Here is a 23,675-nt window from a genome sequence, read left to right on the forward strand (position 1 = left end):
TTACTTTCTCCAACGGTGTGTCCGGTCCACGGCGTCATCCTTACTTGTGGGATATTCTCTTCCCCAACAGGAAATGGCAAAGAGCCCAGCAAAGCTGGTCACATGATCCCTCCTAGGCTCCGCCTACCCCAGTCATTCGACCGACGTTAAGGAGGAATATTTGCATAGGAGAAACCATATGGTACCGTGGTGACTGTAGTTAAAGAAAATAAATTATCAGACCTGATTAAAAAACCAGGGCGGGCCGTGGACCGGACACACCGTTGGAGAAAGTAATTTATCAGGTAAACATAAATTCTGTTTTCTCCAACATAGGTGTGTCCGGTCCACGGCGTCATCCTTACTTGTGGGAACCAATACCAAAGCTTTAGGACACGGATGAAGGGAGGGAGCAAATCAGGTCACCTAAATGGAAGGCACCACGGTTTGCAAAACCTTTCTCCCAAAAATAGCCTCAGAAGAAGCAAAAGTATCAAACTTGTAAAATTTGGTAAAAGTGTGCAGTGAAGACCAAGTCGCTGCCCTACATATCTGATCAACAGAAGCCTCGTTCTTGAAGGCCCATGTGGAAGCCACAGCCCTAGTGGAATGAGCTGTGATTCTTTCGGGAGGCTGCCGTCCGGCAGTCTCGTAAGCCAATCTGATGATGCTTTTAATCCAAAAAGAGAGAGAGGTAGAAGTTGCTTTTTGACCTCTCCTTTTACCGGAATAAACAACAAACAAGGAAGATGTTTGTCTAAAATCCTTTGTAGCATCTAAATAGAATTTTAGAGCGCGAACAACATCCAAATTGTGCAACAAACGTTCCTTCTTTGAAACTGGTTTCGGACACAGAGAAGGTACGATAATCTCCTGGGTTAATGTTTTTGTTAGAAACAACTTTTGGAAGAAACCCAGGTTTAGTACGTAAAACCACCTTATCTGCATGGAACACCAGATAAGGAGGAGAACACTGCAGAGCAGATAATTCTGAAACTCTTCTAGCAGAAGAAATTGCAACTAAAAAACAAACTTTCCAAGATAATAACTTAATACAACGGAATTAAGGGTTCAAACGGAACCCCCTGAAGAACTGAAAGAACTAAATTGAGACTCCAAGGAGGAGTCAAAGGTTTGTAAACAGGCTTAATTCTAACCAGAGCCTGAACAAAGGCTTGAACATCTGGCACAGCTGCCAGCTTTTTGTGAAGTAACACAGACAAGGCAGAAATCTGTCCCCTTCAGGGAACTTGCAGATAATCCCTTTTTCCAATCCTTCTTGAAGGAAGGATAGAATCTTAGGAATCTTAACCTTGTCCCAAGGGGAATCCTTTAGATTCACACCAACAGATATATTTTTTCCAAATTTTGTGGTAAATCTTTCTAGTTACAGGCTTTCTGGCCTGAACAAGAGTATCGATAACAGAATCTGAGAACCCTCGCTTCGATAAGATCAAGCGTTCAATCTCCAAGCAGTCAGCTGGAGTGAAACCAGGTTCGGATGTTCGAACGGACCCTGAACAAGAAGGTCTCGTCTCAAAGGTAGCTTCCAAGGTGGAGCCGATGACATATTCACCAGATCTGCATACCAAGTCCTGCGTGGCCACGCAGGAGCTATCAAGATCACCGACGCCCTCTCCTGATTGATCCTGGCTACCAGCCTGGGGATGAGAGGAAACGGCGGGAACACATAAGCTAGTTTGAAGGTCCAAGGTGCTACTAGTGCATCCACTAGAGCCGCCTTGGGATCCCTGGATCTGGACCCGTAGCAAGGAACTTTGAAGTTCTGACGAGAGGCCATCAGATCCATTCTGGAATGCCCCACAGCTGAGTGACTTGGGCAAAGATTTCCGGATGGAGTTCCACTCCCCCGGATGCAATGTCTGACGACTCAGAAAATCCGCTTCCCAATTTTCCACTCCTGGGATGTGGATAGCGGACAGGTGGCAGGAGTGAGACTCCGCCCATAGAATGATTTTGGTCACTTCTTCCATCGCTAGGGAACTCCTTGTTCCCCCCTGATGGTTGATGTACGCAACAGTTGTCATGTTGTCTGATTGAAACCGTATGAACTTGGCCCCTCGCTAGCTGAGGCCAAGCCTTGAGAGCATTGAATATCGCTCTCAGTTCCAGAATATTTATCGGTAGAAGAGATTCTTCCCGAGACCAAAGACCCTGAGCTTTCAGGGATCCCCAGACCGCGCCCCAGCCCATCAGACTGGCGTCGGTCGTGACAATGACCCACTCTGGTCTGCGGAATGTCATCCCTTGTGACAGGTTGTCCAGGGACAGCCACCACGGAGTGAGTCTCTGGTCCTCTGATTTACTTGTATCTTCGGAGACAAGTCTGTATAATCCCCATTCCACTGACTGAGCATGCACAGTTGTAATGGTCTTAGATGAATGCGCGCAAAAGGAACTATGTCCATTTGCCGCTACCATCAACCCGATCACTTCCATGCACTGAGCTATGGAAGGAAGAGGAACGGAATGAAGTATCCGACAAGAGTCTAGAAGCTTTGTTTTTCTGGCCTCTGTCAGAAATATCCTCATTTCTAAGGAGTCTATTATTGTTCCCAAGAAGGGAACCCTTGTTGACGGAGATAGAGAACTCTTTTCCACGTTCACTTTCCATCCGTGAGATCTGAGAAAGGCCAGGACTATGTCCGTGTGAGCTTTGCTTGAGGAAGGGACGACGCTTGAATCAGAATGTCGTCCAAGTAAGGTACTACAGCAATGCCCCTTGGTCCTTAGCACAGCTAGAAGGGACCCTAGTACCTTTGTGAAAATCCTTGGAGCAGTGGCTAATCCGAAAGGAAGCGCCACAACTGGTAATGTTTGTCCAGGAATGCGAACCTTAGGAACCGATGGATGTTCCTTGTGGATAGGAATATGTAGATACGCATCCTTTAAATCCACCCGTGGTCATGAATTGACCTTCCTGGATGGAAGGAAGAATAGTTCGAATGGTTTCCATCTTGAACGATGGAACCTTGAGAAACTTGTTTAAGATCTTGAGATCTAAGATTGGTCTGAACGTTCCCTCTTTTTGGGAACTATGAACAGATTGGAGTAGAACCCCCATCCCTTGTTCTCTTAATGGAACAGGATGAATCACTCCCATTTTTAACAGGTCTTCTACACACTGTAAGAATGCCTGTCTTTTTATGTTGGTCTGAAGACAACTGAGACCTGTGGAACCTCCCCCTTGGGGGAAGCCCCCTTGAATTCCAGAAGATAACCTTGGGAGACTATTTCTAGCGCCCAAGGATCCAGAACATCTCTTGCCCAAGCCTGAGCGAAGAGAGAGAGTCTGCCCCCCACCAGATCCGGTCCCGGATCGGGGGGCCAACATTTCATGCTGTTCTTGGTAGCAGTGGCAGGTTTCTGTGCCTGCTTTCCCCTTGTTCCAGCCTTGCATTGGTCTCCAAGCTGGCTTGGCTTGAGAAGTATTACCCTCTTGCTTAGAGGACGTAGCACTTTGGGCTGGTCCGTTTCTACGAAAGGGGACGAAAATTAGGTTTATTTTTTGCCTTGAAAGGCCGATCCTGAGGAAGGGCGTGGCCCTTTACCCCCAGTGATATCAGAGATAATCTCTTTCAAGTCAGGGCCAAACAGCGTTTTCCCCTTGAAAGGAATGTTAAGTAGCTTGTTCTTGGAAGACGGCATCAGGCCGACCAAGATTTCAACCAAAGCGCTCTGCGCGCCACAATAGCAAACCCAGAATTCTGAGCCGCTAACCTAGCCAATTGCAAAGTGGCGTCTAGGGTAAAAGTATTAGCCAATTTGAGAGCATTGATTCTGTCCATAATCTCCTCATAAGGAGGGAGAATCACTATCGACCGCCTTTATCAGCTCATCGAACCAGAAACATGCGGCTGTAGCGACAGGGGACAACGCATGAAATTGGTTGTAGAAGGTAACCCTGCTGAACAAACATCTTTTTAAGCAAACCTTCTAATTTTTTATCCATAGGATCTTTGAAAGCACAACTATCCTCTATGGGTTATAGTGGTGCGTTTGTTTAAAGTGGAAACCGCTCCTCGACCTTGGGGACTGTCTGCCATAAGTCCTTTCTGGGGTCGACCATAGGAAACAATTTTTTAAATATGGGGGGAGGGACGAAAGGAATACCGGGCCTTTCCCATTCTTTATTAACAATGTCCGCCACCCGCTTGGGTATAGGAAAAGCTTCTGGGAGCCCCGGCACCTCTAGGAACTTGTCCATTTTACATAGGTTTCTCTGGGATGACCAACTTGTCACAATCATCCAGAAGTGGATAATACCTCCTTAAGCAGAGATGCGGAGATGTTCCAACTTAAATTTAAATGTAATCACATCAGGTTCAGCTTGTTGAGAAATGTTCCCTGAATCAGTAATTTCTCCCTCAGACAAAACCTCCCTGGCCCATCAGACTGGGTTAGGGGCCCTTCCAGAAACATTATTATCAGCGTCGTCATGCTCTTCAGTATCTAAAACAGAGCAGTCGCGCTTACGCTGAGAAGTGTTCATTTTGGCTAAAATGTTTTTGACAGAATTATCCATTACAGCCGTTAATTGTTGCATAGTAAGGAGTATTGGCGCGCTAGATGTACTAGGGGCCTCCTGAGTGGGCCAGACTCGTGTAGACGAAGGAGGGAATGATGCAGTACCATGCTTACTCCCCTCACTTGAGGAATCATCTTGGGCATCATTGTCATTGTCACATAAATCCCATTTATTTAAATGAATAGGAATACTGGCTTCCCCACATCCAGAACACAGTCTATCTGGTAGTTCAGACATGTTAAACAGGCATAAACTTGATAACAAAGTACAAAAAACGTTTAAAATAAAACCGCTACTGTCACTTTAAATTGTAAACTGAACACACTTTATGACTGCAATTGCGAAAAAACATGAAGGAATTGTTCAAAATTCACCAAATTTTCACCACAGTGTCTTAAAGCCTTAAAAGTATTGCACACCAAATTTGGAAGCTTTAACCCTTAAAATAACGGAACCCGGAGCCGTTTTGAACTATTAACCCCTTTACAGTCCCTGGTTATCTGCTTTGCTGAGACCCAACCAAGCCCAAAGGGGAATACGATACCAAATGACGCCTTCAGAAAGTCTTTTCTAATTATCAGAGCTCCTCTCACATGCGACTGCATGCCATGCCTCTCAAAAACAAGTGCGCACACACCGGCGCGAAAATGAGGCTCTGCCTATGCTTTGGGAAAGCCCCTAAAGAATAAGGTGTCTAAAACAGTGCCTTGCCGATATTATTATATCAAAATACCCAAATAAAATGATTCCTCAAGGCTAAATATGTGTTAATAATGAATCGATTTAGCCCAGAAAAAGTCTACAGTCTTAATAAGCCCCTTGTGAAGCCCTTATTTACGATCGTAATAAACATGGCTTACGGATCCCATAGGGAAAATGACAGCTTCCAGCATTACATCGTCTTGTTAGAATGTGTCATACCTCAAGCAGCAAGAGACTGCTCACTGTTCCCCCAACTGAGTTAATTGCTCTCAACAGTCCTGTTGGAACAGCCATGGATTTTAGTGACGGTTGCTAAAATCATTTTCCTCATACAAACAGAAATCTTCATCTCTTTTCTGTTTCTGAGTAATAGTACATACCAGCACTATTTCAAAATAAGCAAACTCTTGATTGAATAATAAAAACTACAGTTAAACACTAAAAAACTCTAAGCCATCTCCGTGGAGATGTTGCCTGTACAACGGCAAAGAGAATGACTGGGGTAGGCGGAGCCTAGGAGGGATCATGTGACCAGCTTGCTGGGGCTCTTTGCCATTTCCTGTTGGGGAAGAGAATATCCCACAAGTAAGGATGACGCCGTGGACCGGACACACCTATGTTGGAGAAATCCTTATTAGCTTGTAAATAAAACTTTAAAGCACGAACCATGTCAAGATTGTGTAATAGACGTTCCTTCTTTGAAGAAGGATTAGGACACAGTTGACGAACAACAATCTCCTGATTGATATTCTTATTAGATACCACCTTAGGAAGAAACCCAGGTTGGTACGCAAAACTACCTTATCTGCATGGAAGATCAAATAAGGGGAATCACACTGGTAAGGCAGATAACTCTGAAACTCTTCGAGCCGAAGAGATGCTACCAAAAACAGAACTGTTCCAAGATAAAAGCTTGATATCTATGGAATGCAGAGGTTCAAACGGAACCCCTTGAAGAACTTTAAGAACTGAATTTTAAACTCCATGGTGGAGCAACAGGTTTTAAACACAGGGCTTGATTCTAGCTAAAGCCTGACAAAACGCCTGAACGTCTGGAACATCTGCCAGACGCGTGTGCATGAAGAATAGACAGAGCAGAAATCTGTCCCTTTAAGGAACTAGCTGACAATCCCTCTCTCCAATCCTCTTCTTGGAGAAAGGATAATATCCTAGGAATCCTGACTTTACTCCATGAGTAACCCTTGGATTCACACCAATGAAGATATTTACACCATATCTTATGATAGATTTTCCTGGTGACAGACTTTCGAGCCTGAATTAAGGTATCAATGACCGACTCTGAGAAACCACGTTTTGATAAAATCAAGCGTTCAATCTCCAAGCAGTCAGTCGCAGAGAAATTAGATTTGGATGTTTGAAAGGACCTTGAGTAGAAGGTCCTGCCTCAGCGGCATGAGGTCCATGGTGGAAGGGGATGACATGTCCACCAGATCTGCATACCAAGTCCTGCGTGGCCACGCAGGGTGCTACTGAAATCTGATGAACTGACCGCAGGCTAGTTGAGGCCAAGCCTGAAGAGCATTGAATATCGCTCTTAGTTCCAGAATGTTTATCGGAAGGAGGGCTTCCTCCTTAGTCCACGATCCTGATGTCTTCAGAGTTCCATACTGCGCCCCAGCCCAGAAGGCTGGCATCTGTCGTCACTATAGTCCACTCTGGCCTGCGGAAACTCATTCCCCTGACAGATGGACCCGAGATAACCACCAGAGAAGAGAATCCGTGTCTCTGATCCAGAGTTAGCAGAGGGGACAAATCTGTGTAATCCCCATTCCACTGATTGAGCATGCAAAGTTTGCCAGTGGTCTGAGATGTAGGCGGGCAAACTGAACTATGTCCATTGCCGCTACCCTGTAGGCCGATTACTTCCATACCCTGAGCCGACTGACGGGCCGAGAAGTGGAATGAAGAGCACGGCAGGAAGTTAGGAAGCTTTGATAACCTGACCTCTGTCAGAAAAATTTTCATTTCTACTGAATCTATCAGTGTTCCTAGGAAGGAAACTCTTGTGAGAGGGGAGAGAGAACTCTTTTCTTCATTCACCTTCCACCCGTGAGACCTCAGAAAGGCCAGAACAATGTCAGGTATGGACTTGGCGATTTGAAAAGTCGACGCCTGTATCAGAATGTGCGTCTAGGTAATGGAGCCACTGCTATGCCCCGTGGCCTTAGAACCGCCAGTAGGGACCCCTAGAACCTTCGTAAAGATTCTTGGTGCCGTGGCTAACCCGAAGGGAAGAGCCACAAAACTGGTAATGGCCTGTCTAAGAAGGCGATTCTGAGGAACTGATGATGATCTCTGTGAATCAGAATGTGGAGATAAGCATCCTTTAAGTCCATGGTAGTCATATATTGACTCTCCCTGTATCATAGGGAGATGGTTCGGATAGTCCCTCCATCCTGAAGGATGGGACCCTGAAAAATTTGTTAGGATCTTGAGATCCAAGATGGTCTGAAAGTTCCCTCTTTTTGGGAACTATAAACAGATTTGAATAGAAGCCCTGTCCCTGTTCCTCCCTTGGAACTGGGTGGATCACTCCCCAAAACCAGTAGGTCTTGAACACAACGTAAGAATGCCTCTCTCTTTATCTGGTTTACAGATAATTGTGAGAGATGAAATCTCCCTTTGAAGATGAAGCTTTGAAGTCCAGAAGGATATCCCTGGGAAACAATCTCTAATTGCCCAGGGATCCAGGACGTCTCTTGCCCAAGGCCTGGGCGAAGAGAGAAAAGTCTGCCCCCAACTAGATCCGGTCCCGGATCGGGGGCTACTCCTTCATGCTGTCTTAGAGGCAGCCGCAGGTTTCTTGGCCTGCTTTCCCTTGTTCCAAGCCTGTTAGGTCTCCGACTGGTTTGGACTATGGGCGAAATTTCTCTCTTGTTTTGGAATTAGAGGAAACTGAAGCTGCGCCACTCTTGAAGTTTCGAAAGGAACCAAAAAATATTCTGTTTGGTCCTTAACTTATTGACCTATCCTGAGGAAGGGGCGTGACCTTTTCCTCCAGTAATATCAGAAATGATCTCCTTCAGACCAGGGCCCGAATAGGGTCTGTCCCTTGAAGGGGATGTTAAGAAGCTTAGACTTTGAAGTAACATCTGCTGACCAGGACTTAAGCCATAGCGCCCTACGTGCCAAAATGGCAAAACCTGAATTCTTAGCCGTTAGCTTGGCTAAATGAAAAATGACGTCAGAAATAAAGGTTAGGCTAAATTAAGAGCTTTATCCTGTCTAGAATATCGTCTAGCGGGGTCTCTACCTGTAGAGCCTCCTCAAGAGACTCCAAACCAAAAAGCTGCAGCAGCAGTAACTGGGGCAATGCATGCAAGAGGCTGGAGAATAAAACCTTGATGTAAAAAAATTTTCTAAGGAGACCTCCAATTTTTTATCCATAGGAGTCTAGGAAAGCACAACTGTCCTCGACGGGGGATTAGTTGTACGCTTAGCTAGGGTAGAGACTGCTCCCTCCACCTTAGGAACCGTCTGCCACGAGTCCGGTATGGCGGCATCTATGGGAAACATCTTTTTGAAAGCAGGAGGGGGAGAGAACGGCACACCTGGTCTATGCCCATTCTTTAGTAATATTTTCCGAAAACCCTCTTAGGGACTGGAAAAACATCCAGTGTAAACAGGCACTGCAAAGTATTCTCTCCATTTTATTACACAATTTCTCTGGAACCACAATGGGTCACAGTCATCCAGAGTCGCTAAAACCTCCCTAAGCAATAAGCGGAGGTGTTCAAGCCTTAAATTAAAGTGCTGTCATTTCAGAATCAGACTGAAGTAACGCCTTCCCTGAGTCTGAAATGTCACCCACAGATAGAAGCTCACCTGCCTCGGCTTCTGAGCATTGTGAGGGGTATATCGGACACAGGCATTAAAGGTGTCAGAAAGCCTGTATTAGTTCTAGCCCCAGAGCTGTCTCGCTTTCCTTGTAGCCCTGGCAGTTTGGAGAATACCTCTGAGTGGGTAGGATTCATAACGGCCGCCATGTCCTGTAAGGTAAAAGAATTAGCACGCGCTAGATGTACTTGGGCGTCACTTGAGCGGTGGGAGTTATAGGTTCTGACACATTGGGAGAGCTAGATGGCATAATCTCCGCTCTTTTTAGTGAGAGAATGCCCTGGGAGATAAATCTTTAAGCGCCATAATATGGTCTTTAATAGTTTATAGAAATATCAGTACATTTGGTACACATTCTAAGTGGGGGTTCCACCATGGCTTCAAAACATATGGAACAAGGAGTTTCCTCTATGTCAGACATGTTTTAACAGACTAGTAATGAGACAAGCAAGCTTGGAAAACACTTAATAAAGGTGAAACAGCAATTAAACAAAAACGTACTGTGCCTTTAAGAGAAAAAAACTAGCACTTAAACTGCAAAACAGGTAAAAATACAGTAAAGTCTGTAAATTTTTACAGTGTGTGTAAGGGACTAAAGCAACATTGCACCCACCTTGCAAATGGGATGATTAACCCCTTAGGCCCCAAACCGGATTGAAAAAACGTTAAAAAAACGTTAAAAATCAATGAGCACCTTGCCACAGCATTGCTGAGGCTCCTACCTGCCCTCAAAAACGATTTTGTGCAGAAATAACCCTTTGAAATGGTCCTCAGATGCCAGAGGAAAACCTCTAGGGAAGCTGGATGTCTCAGGTCTGAATTAAAACTGCATAGTTAGAGTGCTAAAATAGGCCCCTCCCACCATGTACTGGGTGTTAGAAGGGCCTTAAGAAAGTACTCCTAGGAGTATCTGACTAGCCATGTGGAAACTAGGCCCCAAAATAAAGATTATCTCCCTCAGAGAAAAAACGGCCTATTTATGAAATCATGTAAACGTTTTGTCACTAAGTAATATGAATATTAAGCATAAGTATTGCCCTGTTTTGTAAGCATGATCCCAGTTGCTGTTAAATCCTGCATCAGGCTTACCTCAAATACACAAGGCTCTGTCAGCATTTTCTAGAACTTATTCATCTCTCTAGAAATAAAAATACTGAATAAAACATACCTCAAAGCAGGTAATCTGCAGGACCGTTCCCCCATAACTGAAGTTTTCCCATTATTCTTCAGTTATGTGTGAGAACAGCAATGGACCTTAGTTACAAACCGCTAAGATCATCAAACCTCCAGGCAGATTCTTCTCTAATTTCTGCTGAGAGTAAAACAGTACAACGCTGGTACCGTTTAAAAAATAACAAACTCTTGATTGAAGGTAAAACTACACTAAGTCCACCACATATCTCTAGCTACTTCCCTTGTCGAGAGTTGCAAGAGAAATGACTGGGGGTGGCAGTTAGGGGGGAGAGCTATATAGACAGCTCTGCTGTGGGTGTCCTCTTGCAACTTCCTGTTGGGAAGGAGAATATCCCACAAGTATTGGATGAACCAGTGGACTTGGATAAACCTTACAAGAGAAATCCCTATCTTAACTCAGGATTGGAAGGTATATCAAAGAAAAAACATAAAAACAAAAAACACAGCACCAAAATGTTAGGAGTAAAAAAGTCAACTCCAAACTGCAGTAAATAAATATATAGCAGACTGGAGGTGCCTGGCGATAGTGAATATTATCGTATAAAAAATAATAAGAAAAAGGGATTCAAAACCAGAACCACAAGAGTATCATAACCAGCACTGATTATAGTATCAAAGTACAGTATATGTATGTGTATATATATATATATATATATATATATATATATATATACATATACATAAACACACCCAAACATATACATATATATGATAATGGGGAAAAAACCTGCTGGGCATCTAACACCCCTGTTTCCCTGGCTCAGTCCACCCCTGTGAGAGAGGAGAAATGTGGAAGAAAGAGAACACACAGAAACAGACCAATATATGAGGACAGTAAAAATACTCTACACCAGTGATTTTTAACCTTTTTTTTGCCGTGGCACACTTTTTTACATTAAAAAAAAAATCTGTGGCACACCACCATCCCAAAATTTAAAAAAATCACACATTGTAGCCTAATACAGCATATATATATACACAAACACACACATACTGGTATGTATTGTGCTGTTATGCCATGCCTCCTACAAACTACCCCTGCACTGGGAGTAAAAAAACAAGCAAAGTTTAAAAAATATGTCACACTGTTGTCAGTCTGTGCCGTGGCACACCTGAGGATCTCTCATGGCACACTGGTTTGAAAAACACGTGGCACTACACTATACTACACAGTAAAATACACTACACATAATATGAATACATGCAGGAGATATAAACACTGTTTTTGTGTGTAAAAAATATATATATTTATTTATTATGGATTGTATCTTGTAAGAGAACTTATCACTAATGTCATGTAGTATAAAAAAATACAAATAGCCCTGGAGAAGAAGCAGGGATGGTTAATAGTGCACCAACGGAAGCTCATTTTAAAAAAAACACTAAAGTAATAAAATAAAAGTATAGATTTTATCCTCTGAAAACCATCAATTACTACAAATTACTTGCACTGTTTCTTTCTATTCTGATTAAAGCATATAGAGTAGCTGAATGGCATACGTGTATGGGCTTTTTTCCATTGAGCCGTAATTAGGTTTGTGCGAAGTCGCAAACCGATAAATATGGTGTTGGAAGGAATTTTAATTATCGAATGCTTCCAATGGCGCGTTGTAACTCAATATCGCAAAATATATTCACGTGTCATAGAAAGTATTAGAAGCTGTTAAGCGCAAACCTTTAAAACACTGTTGATACATTGAAAAAAATTACACCCAGCTTAACTAGGTGTGTAAAAGAGGAAACAAGCTTTTTGAGACCTATTTCCCATTGAAATTTTAAAACTTAAAATAGTATTTGTCTTATGAGTTAAAAAATAATATAATAGAAATAAGTGCATCTTTGTTTTTGTTTGTCTTTAGAGGGTGATAACAGGTAAGGAGTGCAGACGTCGGGTTACCATAGTAACCAATTGATTTTCAAGAAATACGATGTCGGATGGGACGCAGCAAACACAACGTTAACTTACTCCTACACGAAAAGAGTGACTGCACGCAATGCGCAAAATATTTCAATGGGAAACCTGGTACTAAAATACTTTTAGCAGTTAGCCACTTCGGTAGCTTACGGCTCAATGGAAGCGAGCCCTATGTCGGGTATACTTTACCAACTCTATATACTAGTAATACCCTCAAAATAATTGACACTATAATGTACCTTTAAGTAGATATTACATGCAAACAATGTAAATGCAGAATTTATGTTCTTAATTCTAAAAAGTTAGGGAGAAGTAACATTTTAACTCATAATGCCAAATATTTTGTGACCTTAACCGATGACTTCACCGATTACACATAACATCATACAAAATATTCCTGGTTATCTTATAATTTGCCAGTAAAATTGTTAAAACACAAATTTTTTACCAAAAGTTAAAAAAAAACTTGATGAACCTTTATATGCCTGTCATATTGCATACAGACATTTTTATATCTTAAAGGGGCATTAAACACTTTGAGATGGTAATATAAAATGATAAATTGTATATATAAAACAAAACTTTGCAATGTACTTTCATTATTTATTTTGTCCCCTTTTTCTGTAATTTCATTCTGAAATCGTGAGCTTTTCAGTTCCTGTTAGAAATGAAATGCAGAACACTGTTATATTCCACACAGCCATTGGCTGCTCACTCTAGTTACCTATTTATAACTGTCCCTAATTGGCCACAGCAGAGAAGGTAACCTAAGTTACAACATGGCAGCTCCCATTGTTTTATAGACACTAAAACGTTACACTTATTTTGTCACTATTTAAACAGCTAATGAAACTTTAAATAACACATCTACATGTTATTCTAAGACTAATCTTTTCTTTGAATACATCATTCTACCTAGCATTTATTTAGTGTTTAATGTCCCTTTAATAACTCAAAAAACACAAAGGGACAGTAAACACCTTGTGATTTTCTCTATCTGGGAACAAAAGAGCAAACTTTCTTAAAAACGTATGTCCTTTTTTAATACATTTTTTTCCTTTCTTTTTAAGAAGTTGTGCATTCTGTGTAATGCAGACCCCTGACATTACTAAATGCTGCACAGGGATTGGTTGATTACGTGTATTTGCTTGTTTATATTGGCCCCTATTGCTTACAGTAAAGGAAGATAAATAACGTAGAAAAGTTTTTCAAGGGGTGTGTTCTGGATCTGCAAAACAAAAGAAAAACCAAATATGTTTAAATCTCTAGTGAAATGGAGTCATATGCAGTGGTAAAAAAAACACTGATCCCTATACAATGTTTAAAGCAAACGCTAATACATATACACCAAGTGTGAAGGAACTACGGCACTTAGAAAGCTAAAAGGATTACAAAGGCAATTCAAATAAAAATAAAAGATATCGATTTAATCTGCCAGCATAAAAAGTAGGTAACATATGTGGTATTATACTGGTCAAAAGTCCATAAAAAGTCTGTTATAGGCACCAGTCCCACATCCGGTCAGTGTATTGTGAGAGTATACTGTATGTATAGTAGATTTGTGAAGTCTTGTCGACCTTCCCTCTGTGAGTAGTTCCTTTATGTGTGCGCAGTGCCACGGTTTTATGCTCTTCACATCAGAAATTTGTCTTGTTCATCTACTTCACAGGTTACTATACATATACTCTCGGAATACACTGAGCGGATGTGCAGCTGCTGCCTATAACGGACTTTTTTGTATGTATATAAATATATGTTAGCTACTTTCTATGCTGGCAGATTAACCCTTTGAGTGCTAAGCGGAATTTAATATTTTTTCTGGGGGGTTTTTTACTTTCAAAAAACATTTTTTTTTTTACTTTTTTATTTCCCCCCCCAGATCCCCAAGACTTATACCATTGGAAAGGTTGGGCGATTATCTTTTCCAATGGTGGGTCTGTAGCTGCTTAGATCCCTGAGATACAGGTTTCTAAGCAGCATGCCCCCTTTCCCTATACTTTGTATTGACAATTTTAAATAAAGTTGCGCGGTGACGTCATCACGTCATTGTGCGTCAGACGTCACTGCACGTAACGTGACGCCCCGTCGATGCTTGTCACTATGCAGGCCCGATCGCCGGGGTAGGAGCGGGTGGGGGCCCCCAGATTGCAAAAAAGGTAGGTTGAGTGCTAATGACGGCTCTGAGCTGTCTTTAGCACTCAAGTGGGTTAAAATAGATATCTTTATATTTTATTTGAATTACCTTTGTAGCCTTTAGCTTAACAAAGCGCAGTATTTCCTCATGTCTTGTGTTATATGTATTAGCTTTCTGGATCTGCAAAAACAATGCAAATTACAGTTTTAAATGGTTTAAAACATTTAATTTTGCATGCAGGTCATAATATTGTGACTCATTCTGATGCATTTGAATGTCCCTTAAAGTTTGTTTGTATGCTCCATTATGTCTTTATTTCATTCTAAATATATTTTAATGTCAAAGAGAGAATATTTATGGTCATTTGGAATTGTTTTAATGGTCTGCTGCTACTAACACTGCACCAAAGACCTCCTCAGCTTACCAACTACCCAGCACAAATGTAATATTATGCTTATAATACAACCTAGTTCATTATCCGTCTTTATATACAGGGATAACCTGATCTTTGTCTTTGCTAATGGAATGTCTCAGAGATGCAAAAAGTGAAGAGTTTTGCTATTTAAAAAAAAAAAGACAAGCAACAAAATGTTGAAAAAAATGTAACCAATTTTTTCCTTTCTAATTGGAAAAAAACCGCCTGGACGTATTAATGATGTTGTTTAACACAAAGCCAAAGTGTAGCTGTTACAAGTCTTAAAGGGACAGTCTAGGCCAAAATAAACTTTCATGATTCAGATAGAGCATGTAATTTTAAACAATTTTCCAATTTTACTTTTATCACCAATTTTGCTTTGTTCTCTTGGTATTCTTAGTTGAAAGCTTAACCTAGGAGGTTCATATGCTAATTTCTTAGACCTTGAAGCCCACCTCTTTCAGATTGCATTTTAACAGTTTTTCACCACTAGAGGGTGTTAGTTCACATATTTCATATAGATAACACTGTGCTTGTGCACGTGAAGTTATCTGGGAGCAGGCACTAATTGGCAAGACTGCAAGTCTGTCAAAAGAACTGAAAAAAGGGGCAGTTTGCAAAGGCTTAGATACAAGATAATCACAGAGGTTAACAGTATATTATTATAACTGTGTTGGTTATGCAAAACTGGGGAATGGGGTAATAAAGGGATTATCTATCTTTTAAAAACAATAAAAATTCTGGTGTAGACTGTCCCTTTAAGTTTAGTTCATGCGTTTTAAAAAGGTATCATCCTCAATATTTCTGGTCTACTTAATTATTGAAAATGCTCTCTTTATTAATGTTTTAGTGTTTGCCTACTCAAAGCTTGATCAGTTATTTTGGCAACGTGCCTTTTCCAGCCATGGAATAAATAATGACAAAATGGAAATCATTCATTGGCAGGTTCAGGTTATTGCTGCACAAGAGAGGTAAACAGATACTTCACAATTGGCAGTAATTCAACATCTAAAATCCCGGCATGTGGTGCTAAATATACCAAGAAGAGGCTGAACAATTTACAGACACGTGCACATTCTGAGAGCAGCACTAAAGATACATAAAGCTGGGTACATACGTTCAGCATTGTTTAGAAGCACATCTGTTTACTACTTAAAGGGACATTGCACCTTACATTTTCTTTTCTTTAATGTGTTCCCAATGATTACTTTTACTAACTGGAGTGTATTTAATTGTTTACAAATAGCTCCTTTACCTTTATTGTGTCATTTTAAATAGATGATTTTACTTGTTAAAACCACACCTATACTGAAATGTTCTATACTAAAGTATTTGCTATAAAAAAGCTAAGTAAGTAAGAAATAGCTGAAGAAATCAATCTCCTATGGGGGTATGGGAGAAAGGAAGCCCAGCCCATTTGAAAGGATGTTCCTACAGCAAATTTGTTACAATTAACTCTTATTGGTAGCTTGCTTGAGTACATTGTCCCTTTAATTTTAAACTACCTTGCTTTTTGTAAAGCTGCAAAAGACATTGATACCTTCAGTACCTTCTACAGACCTCATTCTTCTACTTGCTGTGAGCATTGAGCAGCCATGGAAACATATATTGCAGGACACATAACAGCACTGGGGATAAAGATGCCTAAGGAGATTTTGAGGCCAATTTAACAAATGTCTTGCGGACCTGATCTCCGTATTCAACATTGCACCAGTAGCTCACAAGAGCTGCTGGTGCAACGCCGCCACCAGCAGGGGGTGTCAATCAACTGGTTCGTACTCGATCGTACTGCTCAGAGCAGGCGGACAGGGTTATGGAGCAGCGGTCTTTGTGACCGCTACTCCATAACTTGTGTATCTGGCGAGTCTGAAGACTCGTCAGAAACACAGGCCGTCAAGCTCCGTTTGGAGCTTGATAAATAGGCCCCATAATCTGAAGCAAAGGAGATGTTTTCTGAGAGGTAAGTACAATTTTAGGCACATAAAAGGGATTTTTTTTTTTATAATGTAAATCCTTCTATAAACACCTGTGTTTGATATTCCAGTCTCACTGCACATTACTTTATCTAAATGATGATGTGCTCACTTTTAATTATACAGATAGTACACTCTAAACAAGTATATCAAAGAGCATTAGTTAAAAGTGTGAAAACATTTTTGCGTTTGAAAGAAAAAAAAGTTTGTTTATTTTTAAGCGAACATGAAGTGAGGTGTGTGCAACTAGCCCTTAAAGTGAAGGTAAACTTTGATGAATGAAAGCCCGTTTTTAAAAAACATTATTAAAAACAGGGGTACTTTCGTTCATCAAAGTTTAGAAAGCAGCCGTTTTGATTAAAAATTACCTTTGTTTTTTTGACAGCCAGAGCAGCTTCCCCTACACGGAGATCCTCTCTTCACACGTCATCAATGACTAATCCAGCTTCCTCCAATCACGGCTTTCCCCCCAGGGTAGTCATTGTCTGAGGCCATGCCGTGATTGGAGGAAGCTGGACTAGTCATTGATGACGTGTGAAGAGAGGATCTCCGTGTGGGGGAAGCTGCTCTGGCTGTGAAAAGAACAAAGGTACGGCTGCTTTCTAAAATTTGATAAATGAAAGTGTCCCTGTTTTTAATAGTATTTAAAAAAAAACAGGCTTTCATTCATCAAAGTTTACCTTCACTTTAAGGACTGACAGCTCACTGGCTGATAAGAAGACATCCCAATGTTTTATTGATGGAAGATTACAAGTGTTACAAGCACAAAAAACAAGTATAACTGCAAGCCGCTATACAGTTGTCCAAGAGCATAGCAACTGCATATAAGTGGACACAACAGGTAGAGTGGCATGTGGCTAATAAATTGTAACATAGCTGAAGGTAACTGAAAGATCAAATGCTCATGATGGACATTTTAATTCTGGAAAAATCATGATTTGAAAAACCCATAGTAAAAAGATCATGCCAAGCCCAAGGACATGTGTGTGAAATGTTGCTTCACTCCACTCAGCGGTTTCAGAGAAGACAAATAAAACACACAATGAAGATGACTGCAGCACAACCATGAATCTAGGTCATATGATACAGCAAGTTATACTTCTTTACCATAAGTGGTTGCAATGACAAAAGGTTGACTCCGTACATGGATAGCTGATTTACAAACACTATAATACATTTTAAAAAAATCCAGCTTTTAGATACATCATAGAAAACAATTAATGACTTTTGTCTCAATGTTTCAAGCTACCTAAAAAATACATATGATATATACCAAAGAATCATTAATAATTGTGCCCAAATAAAACGATAAAGATGAGGGTTTCCCATTGGAACAAACACAAAATATCCAACACTTTAAGCAATTACAGGATCAGTTTCCATCAATGTGAACCTAAAAGGTATTTTTATAGCGTTGGCTACACTGGTACATCATAACGTCTAAGATTTGCCACTCTTCTCAGATTTATGGTCAACTGATTACACTTTGTCCCATGCTAAATTATTTTATTTCGTCAAACAAAAACCTTGGGCCGTTCTTGCTTTATCTTTTAATCTCCAGTTGTACCTCTAAGAACCACAAAGTTAACCCCTATATACATTTTTTTACCTCAATTAGTTTTTATGCCAAAATTGCAGATAGTTTCCTTTACCCTTCTCTAGAAACACTTTAAACTCAAAGAGCCATTGTTTAAAGGGGCATTTTAGAGCACCAAAATGTTGTGGCTAAAAGTAAACCGTAAATAAAAAAATAAAAAAGAACAAATATACTACACTTCTGTCATGTTTGCTTGCCTAGTTCTATTTAATGATGTAAATGAGAAGTATAAACCAACTTTATGTGCATGGGTTAGAAACATAGAATTTGACGGTATAAAAGAACTAAAAGGGCCCATCAAGTCTACCCATAGTACGTTACTTTTTCTTAGGGTAGCCTTATGCATGTCCCAGGATTTTTTAAATTTGTTTGCAGTCTTTGGCCTAGATTTGGAGTTCGGCGGTAAAAGGGCTGTTAACGCTCCGCAGGCTTTTTTCTGGCCGCACCATAAAATTAACTCTGGTATCGAGAGTTCAAACAAATGCTGCGTTAGGCTCCAAAAAAGGAGCGTAGAGAATTTTTACCGCAAATGCAACTCTCGATACCAGAGTTGCTTACGGACGCGGCCGGCCTCAAAAACGTGCTCGTGCACGATTCTCCCATAGGAAACAATGGGACTGTTTGAGCTGAAAAAAAACCTAACACCTGCAAAAAAGCAGCGTTCAGCTCCTAACGCAGCCCCATTGTTTCCTATGGGGAAACACTTCCTACGTCTGCACCTAACACCCTAACATGTACCCCGAGTCTAAACACCCCTACCCTTACACTTATTAACCCCTAATCTGCCGCCCCCCGCTATCGCTGACCCCTGCATATTTTTTTTAACCCCTAATCTGCCGCTCCGTAAACCGCCGCAACCTACGTTCTCCCTATGTACCCCTAATCTGCTACCCCTAACACCGCCGACCCCTATATTATATTTATTAACCCCTAACCTGCCCCCCACAACGTCGCCTCCACCTGCCTACACTTATTAACCCCTAATCTGCCGAGCGGACCTGAGCGCTACTATAATAAAGTTATTAACCCCTAATCCGCCTCACTAACCCTATCATAAATAGTATTAACCCCTAATCTGCCCTCCCTAACATCGCCGACACCTACCTTCAATTATTAACCCCTAATCTTCCGATCGGAGCTCACCGCTATTCTAATAAATGGATTAACCCCTAAAGCTAAGTCTAACCCTAACACTAACACCCCCCTAAGTTAAATATAATATTTATCTAACTAAATAAATTAACTCTTATTAAATAACTTATTCCTATTTAAAGCTAAATACTTACCTGTAAAATAAATCCTAATATAGCTACAATATAAATTATAATTATATTATAGCTATTTTAGGATTAATATTTATTTTACAGCCAACTTTGTAATTATTTTAACCAGGTACAATAGCTATTAAATAGTTAAGAACTATTTAATAGTTACCTAGTTAAAATAATAACAAATTTACCTGTAAAATAAATCCTAACCTAAGTTATAATTAAACCTAACACTACCCTATCAATAAAATAATTAAATAAACTACCTACAATTACCTACAATTAACCTAACACTACACTATCAATAAATTAATTAAACACAATTCCTACAAATAAATACAATTAAATAAACTAGCTAAAGTACAAAAAATAAAAAAGAACTAAGTTACAGAAAATAAAAAAATATTTACAAACATAAGAAAAATATTACAACAATTTTAAACTAATTACACCTACTCTAAGCCCCCTAATAAAATAACAAAGCCCCCCAAAATAAAAAATTCCCTACCCTATTCTAAATTAAAAAAGTTACAAGCTCTTTTACCTTACCGGCCCTGAACAGGGCCCTTTGCGGGGCATGCCCCAAGAATTTCAGCTCTTTTGCCTGTAAAAAAAAACATACAATACCCCCCCCCCCAAATACCCCTAATCTAACCCAAACCCCCCTTAAATAAACCTAACACTAAGCCCCTGAAGATCTTCCTACCTTGTCTTCACCATCCAGGTATCACCGATCCGTCCTGGCTCCAAGATCTTCATCCAACCCAAGCGGGGGTTGGCGATCCATAATCCGGTCCAGAAGAGGCTCCAAAGTCTTCCTCCTATCCGGCAAGAAGAGGACATCGGGACCGGCAAACATCTTCTCCAAGCGGCATCTTCGATCTTCTTCCATCCGGAGCGAAGCGGCAGGATCCTGAAGACATCCAGCGCGGAACATCCATCCGGACCGACGACTGAACGACGAATGACTGTTCCTTTAAGGGACGTCATCCAAGATGGCGTCCCTCGAATTCCGATTGGCTGATAGGATTCTATCAGCCAATCGGAATTAAGGTAGGAATTTTCTGATTGGCTGATGGAATCAGCCAATCAGAATCAAGTTCAATCCGATTGGCTGATCCAATCAGCCAATCAGATTGAGCTCGCATTCTATTGGCTGTTCCGATCAGCCAATAGAATGCGAGCTCAATCTGATTGGCTGATTGGATCGGCCAATCGGATTGAACTAGATTCTGATTGGCTGATTCCATCAGCCAATCAGAAAATTCCTACCTTAATTCCGATTGGCTGATAGAATCCTATCAGCCAATCGGAATTCGAGGGACGCCATCTTGGATGACGTCCCTTAAAGGAACAGTCATTCGTCGTTCAGTCGTCGGTCCGGATGGATGTTCCGCGCTGGATGTCTTCAGGATCCTGCCGCTTCGCTCCGGATGGAAGAAGATCGAAGATGCCGCTTGGAGAAGATGTTTGCCGGTCCGGATGTCCTCTTCTTGCCGGATAGGAGGAAGACTTTGGAGCCTCTTCTGGACCGGATTATGGATCGCCAACCCCCGCTTGGGTTGGATGAAGATCTTGGAGCCAGGACGGATCGGTGATACCTGGATGGTGAAGACAAGGTAGGAAGATCTTCAGGGGCTTAGTGTTAGGTTTATTTAAGGGGGGTTTGGGTTAGATTAGGGGTATGTGGGTGGTGGGTTGTAATGTTGGGGGGGGGGGGGTATTGTATGTTTTTTTTTACAGGCAAAAGAGCTGAAATTCTTGGGGCATGCCCCGCAAAGGGCCCTGTTCAGGGCTGGTAAGGTAAAAGAGCTTGTAACTTTTTTAATTTAGAATAGGGTAGGGAATTTTTTATTTTGGGGGGCTTTGTTATTTTATTAGGGGGCTTAGAGTAGGTGTAATTAGTTTAAAATTGTTGTAATATTTTTCTTATGTTTGTAAATATTTTTTTATTTTCTGTAACTTAGTTCTTTTTTATTTTTTGTACTTTAGCTAGTTTATTTAATTGTATTTATTTGTAGGAATTGTGTTTAATTAATTTATTGATAGTGTAGTGTTAGGTTAATTGTAGGTAATTGTAGGTAGTTTATTTAATTATTTTATTGATAGGGTAGTGTTAGGTTTAATTATAACTTAGGTTAGGATTTATTTTACAGGTAAATTTGTTATTATTTTAACTAGGTAACTATTAAATAGTTCTTAACTATTTAATAGCTATTGTACCTGGTTAAAATAATTACAAAGTTGCCTGTAAAATAAATATTAATCCTAAAATAGCTATAATATAATTATAATTTATATTGTAGCTATATTAGGATTTATTTTACAGGTAAGTATTTAGCTTTAAATAGGAATAAGTTATTTAATAAGAGTTAATTTATTTTGTTAGATAAATATTATATTTAACTTAGGGGGGTGTTAGTGTTAGGGTTAGACTTAGCTTTAGGGGTTAATCCATTTATTAGAATAGCGGTGAGCTCCGATCGGAAGATTAGGGGTTAATAATTGAAGGTAGGTGTCGGCGATGTTAGGGAGGGCAGATTAGGGGTTAATACTATTTATGATAGGGTTAGTGAGGTGGATTAGGGGTTAATAACTTTATTATAGTAGCGCTCAGGTCCGCTCGGCAGATTAGGGGTTAATAAGTGTAGGCAGGTGTCGGCGACGTTGAGGGGGGCAGATTAGGGGTTAATAAATATAATATAGGGGTCGGCGGTGTTAGGGGTAGCAGATTAGGGGTACATAGGGATAACGTAGGTGGCGGCGATTTGCGGTCGGAAGATTAGGGGTTAATTATTTTAAGTAGCTGGCGGCGACGTTGTGGGGGGCAAGTTAGGGGTTAATAAATGTAATACAGGGGGTCGGCGGGGTTAGGGGCAGCAGATTAGGGGTACATAAGTATAACGTAGGTGGCGGTCGGCAGATTAGGGGTTAAAAATTTTAATCGAGTGGCGGCGATGTGGGGGGAGCTCGGTTTAGGGGTACATAGGTAGTTTATGGGTGTTAGTGTACTTTAGGGTACAGTAGTTAAGAGCTTTATGAACCGGCGTTAGCCAGAAAGCTCTTAACTCCTGCTATTTTCAGGCGGCTGGAATCTTGTAGTTAGAGCTCTAACGCTCACTTCAGAAACGACTCTAAATACCAGCGTTAGAAAGATCCCATTGAAAAGATAGGCTACGCAAATGGCGTAGGGGGATCTGCGGTATGGAAAAGTCGCGGCTGAAAAGTGAGCGTTAGACCCTTTAATCACTGACTCCAAATACCAGCGGGCGGCCAAAACCAGCGTTAGGAGCCTCTAACGCTGGTTTTGACGGCTACCGCCGAACTCCAAATCTAGGCCTTTGTGTTTACCACCTCAATTGGAAGTTTATTCCATGAATCCACCACCCTGCCTGTAAAATAATGCTTCCTCACATTTCTCCTGAATCTGCTACCCTCTAACTTAAAGTTAAAGTAAACTTTCATTAATCAGTGCACGTTTTTTAAAAATACTATTAAAAAAAAGGGGCACTTTCATTCATGAAAGTTTATATTGCAGTTTTTCTTTTAAAATACTTACCTTTTTCTGCAGCCAAGCCGGACCAGCAATCCCCCACGCGCAGCTCCTCTGTACTTACGTCAGCAATGACGAATCCGGCTTCCTCCAATAATGGCATGCACCACAGAGCAAACATTTTCTGAGGCCACGCCGTGATTGGAGAAAGACGGTTTCGTCATTGCTGTACAAAGTACAGCATGAGAAGCCGGAGGGGGATTGCTGGTCCGGCCTGGCTGCAGAAAAAGGTATTTTAAAAAAAACACTACAATGTAAACTTTCATGAATGAAAGTGCCCCTGTTTTTAATAGTATTTTTAAAAAACGGCACTGATTCATGAAAGTTTACATCCACTTTAGCATTAGAACCTTGCTATTTCTGCTACTAATACTTCTCCCAATGCAACCAAGTATTCGACTGGCCTTACTGGCTGCATTGCTGTATTGTTTAGCAGATTTTAAATCATCTGAAATAAAAATTCTTAACTCCTGTTCCTCTTTAGTTACAGTCAGTAATGTACCATTGAGACAATCACTGGCCTTTGGGTTTTTGGATT

The 23,675-nt window shown here is 40.9% G+C and overlaps 1 protein-coding gene across 2 annotated transcripts in view; it reads right to left on the reverse strand.

Annotated features, from left to right (window-relative positions):
- The window catches only part of SEC22A (SEC22 homolog A, vesicle trafficking protein), a 189,790-nt gene that overhangs the window by 151,561 nt on the left and 14,554 nt on the right, over positions 1-23,675 (reverse strand). Inside the window, exon 2 of one of the 2 annotated variants that reach the window (XM_053698068.1) lies at positions 13,373-13,425. The exons of the other annotated variant lie outside the window; for it this stretch is intronic. The gene's annotated coding sequence lies outside the window, so the exon portion shown is untranslated. The remainder of the gene's footprint in view (positions 1-13,372; positions 13,426-23,675) is intronic. 2 annotated transcript variants of the gene reach the window in all.

The sequence above is a fragment of the Bombina bombina genome, chromosome 1, assembly GCF_027579735.1.
Source record: "Bombina bombina isolate aBomBom1 chromosome 1, aBomBom1.pri, whole genome shotgun sequence".
Lineage (NCBI taxonomy): Eukaryota > Metazoa > Chordata > Amphibia > Anura > Bombinatoridae > Bombina > Bombina bombina.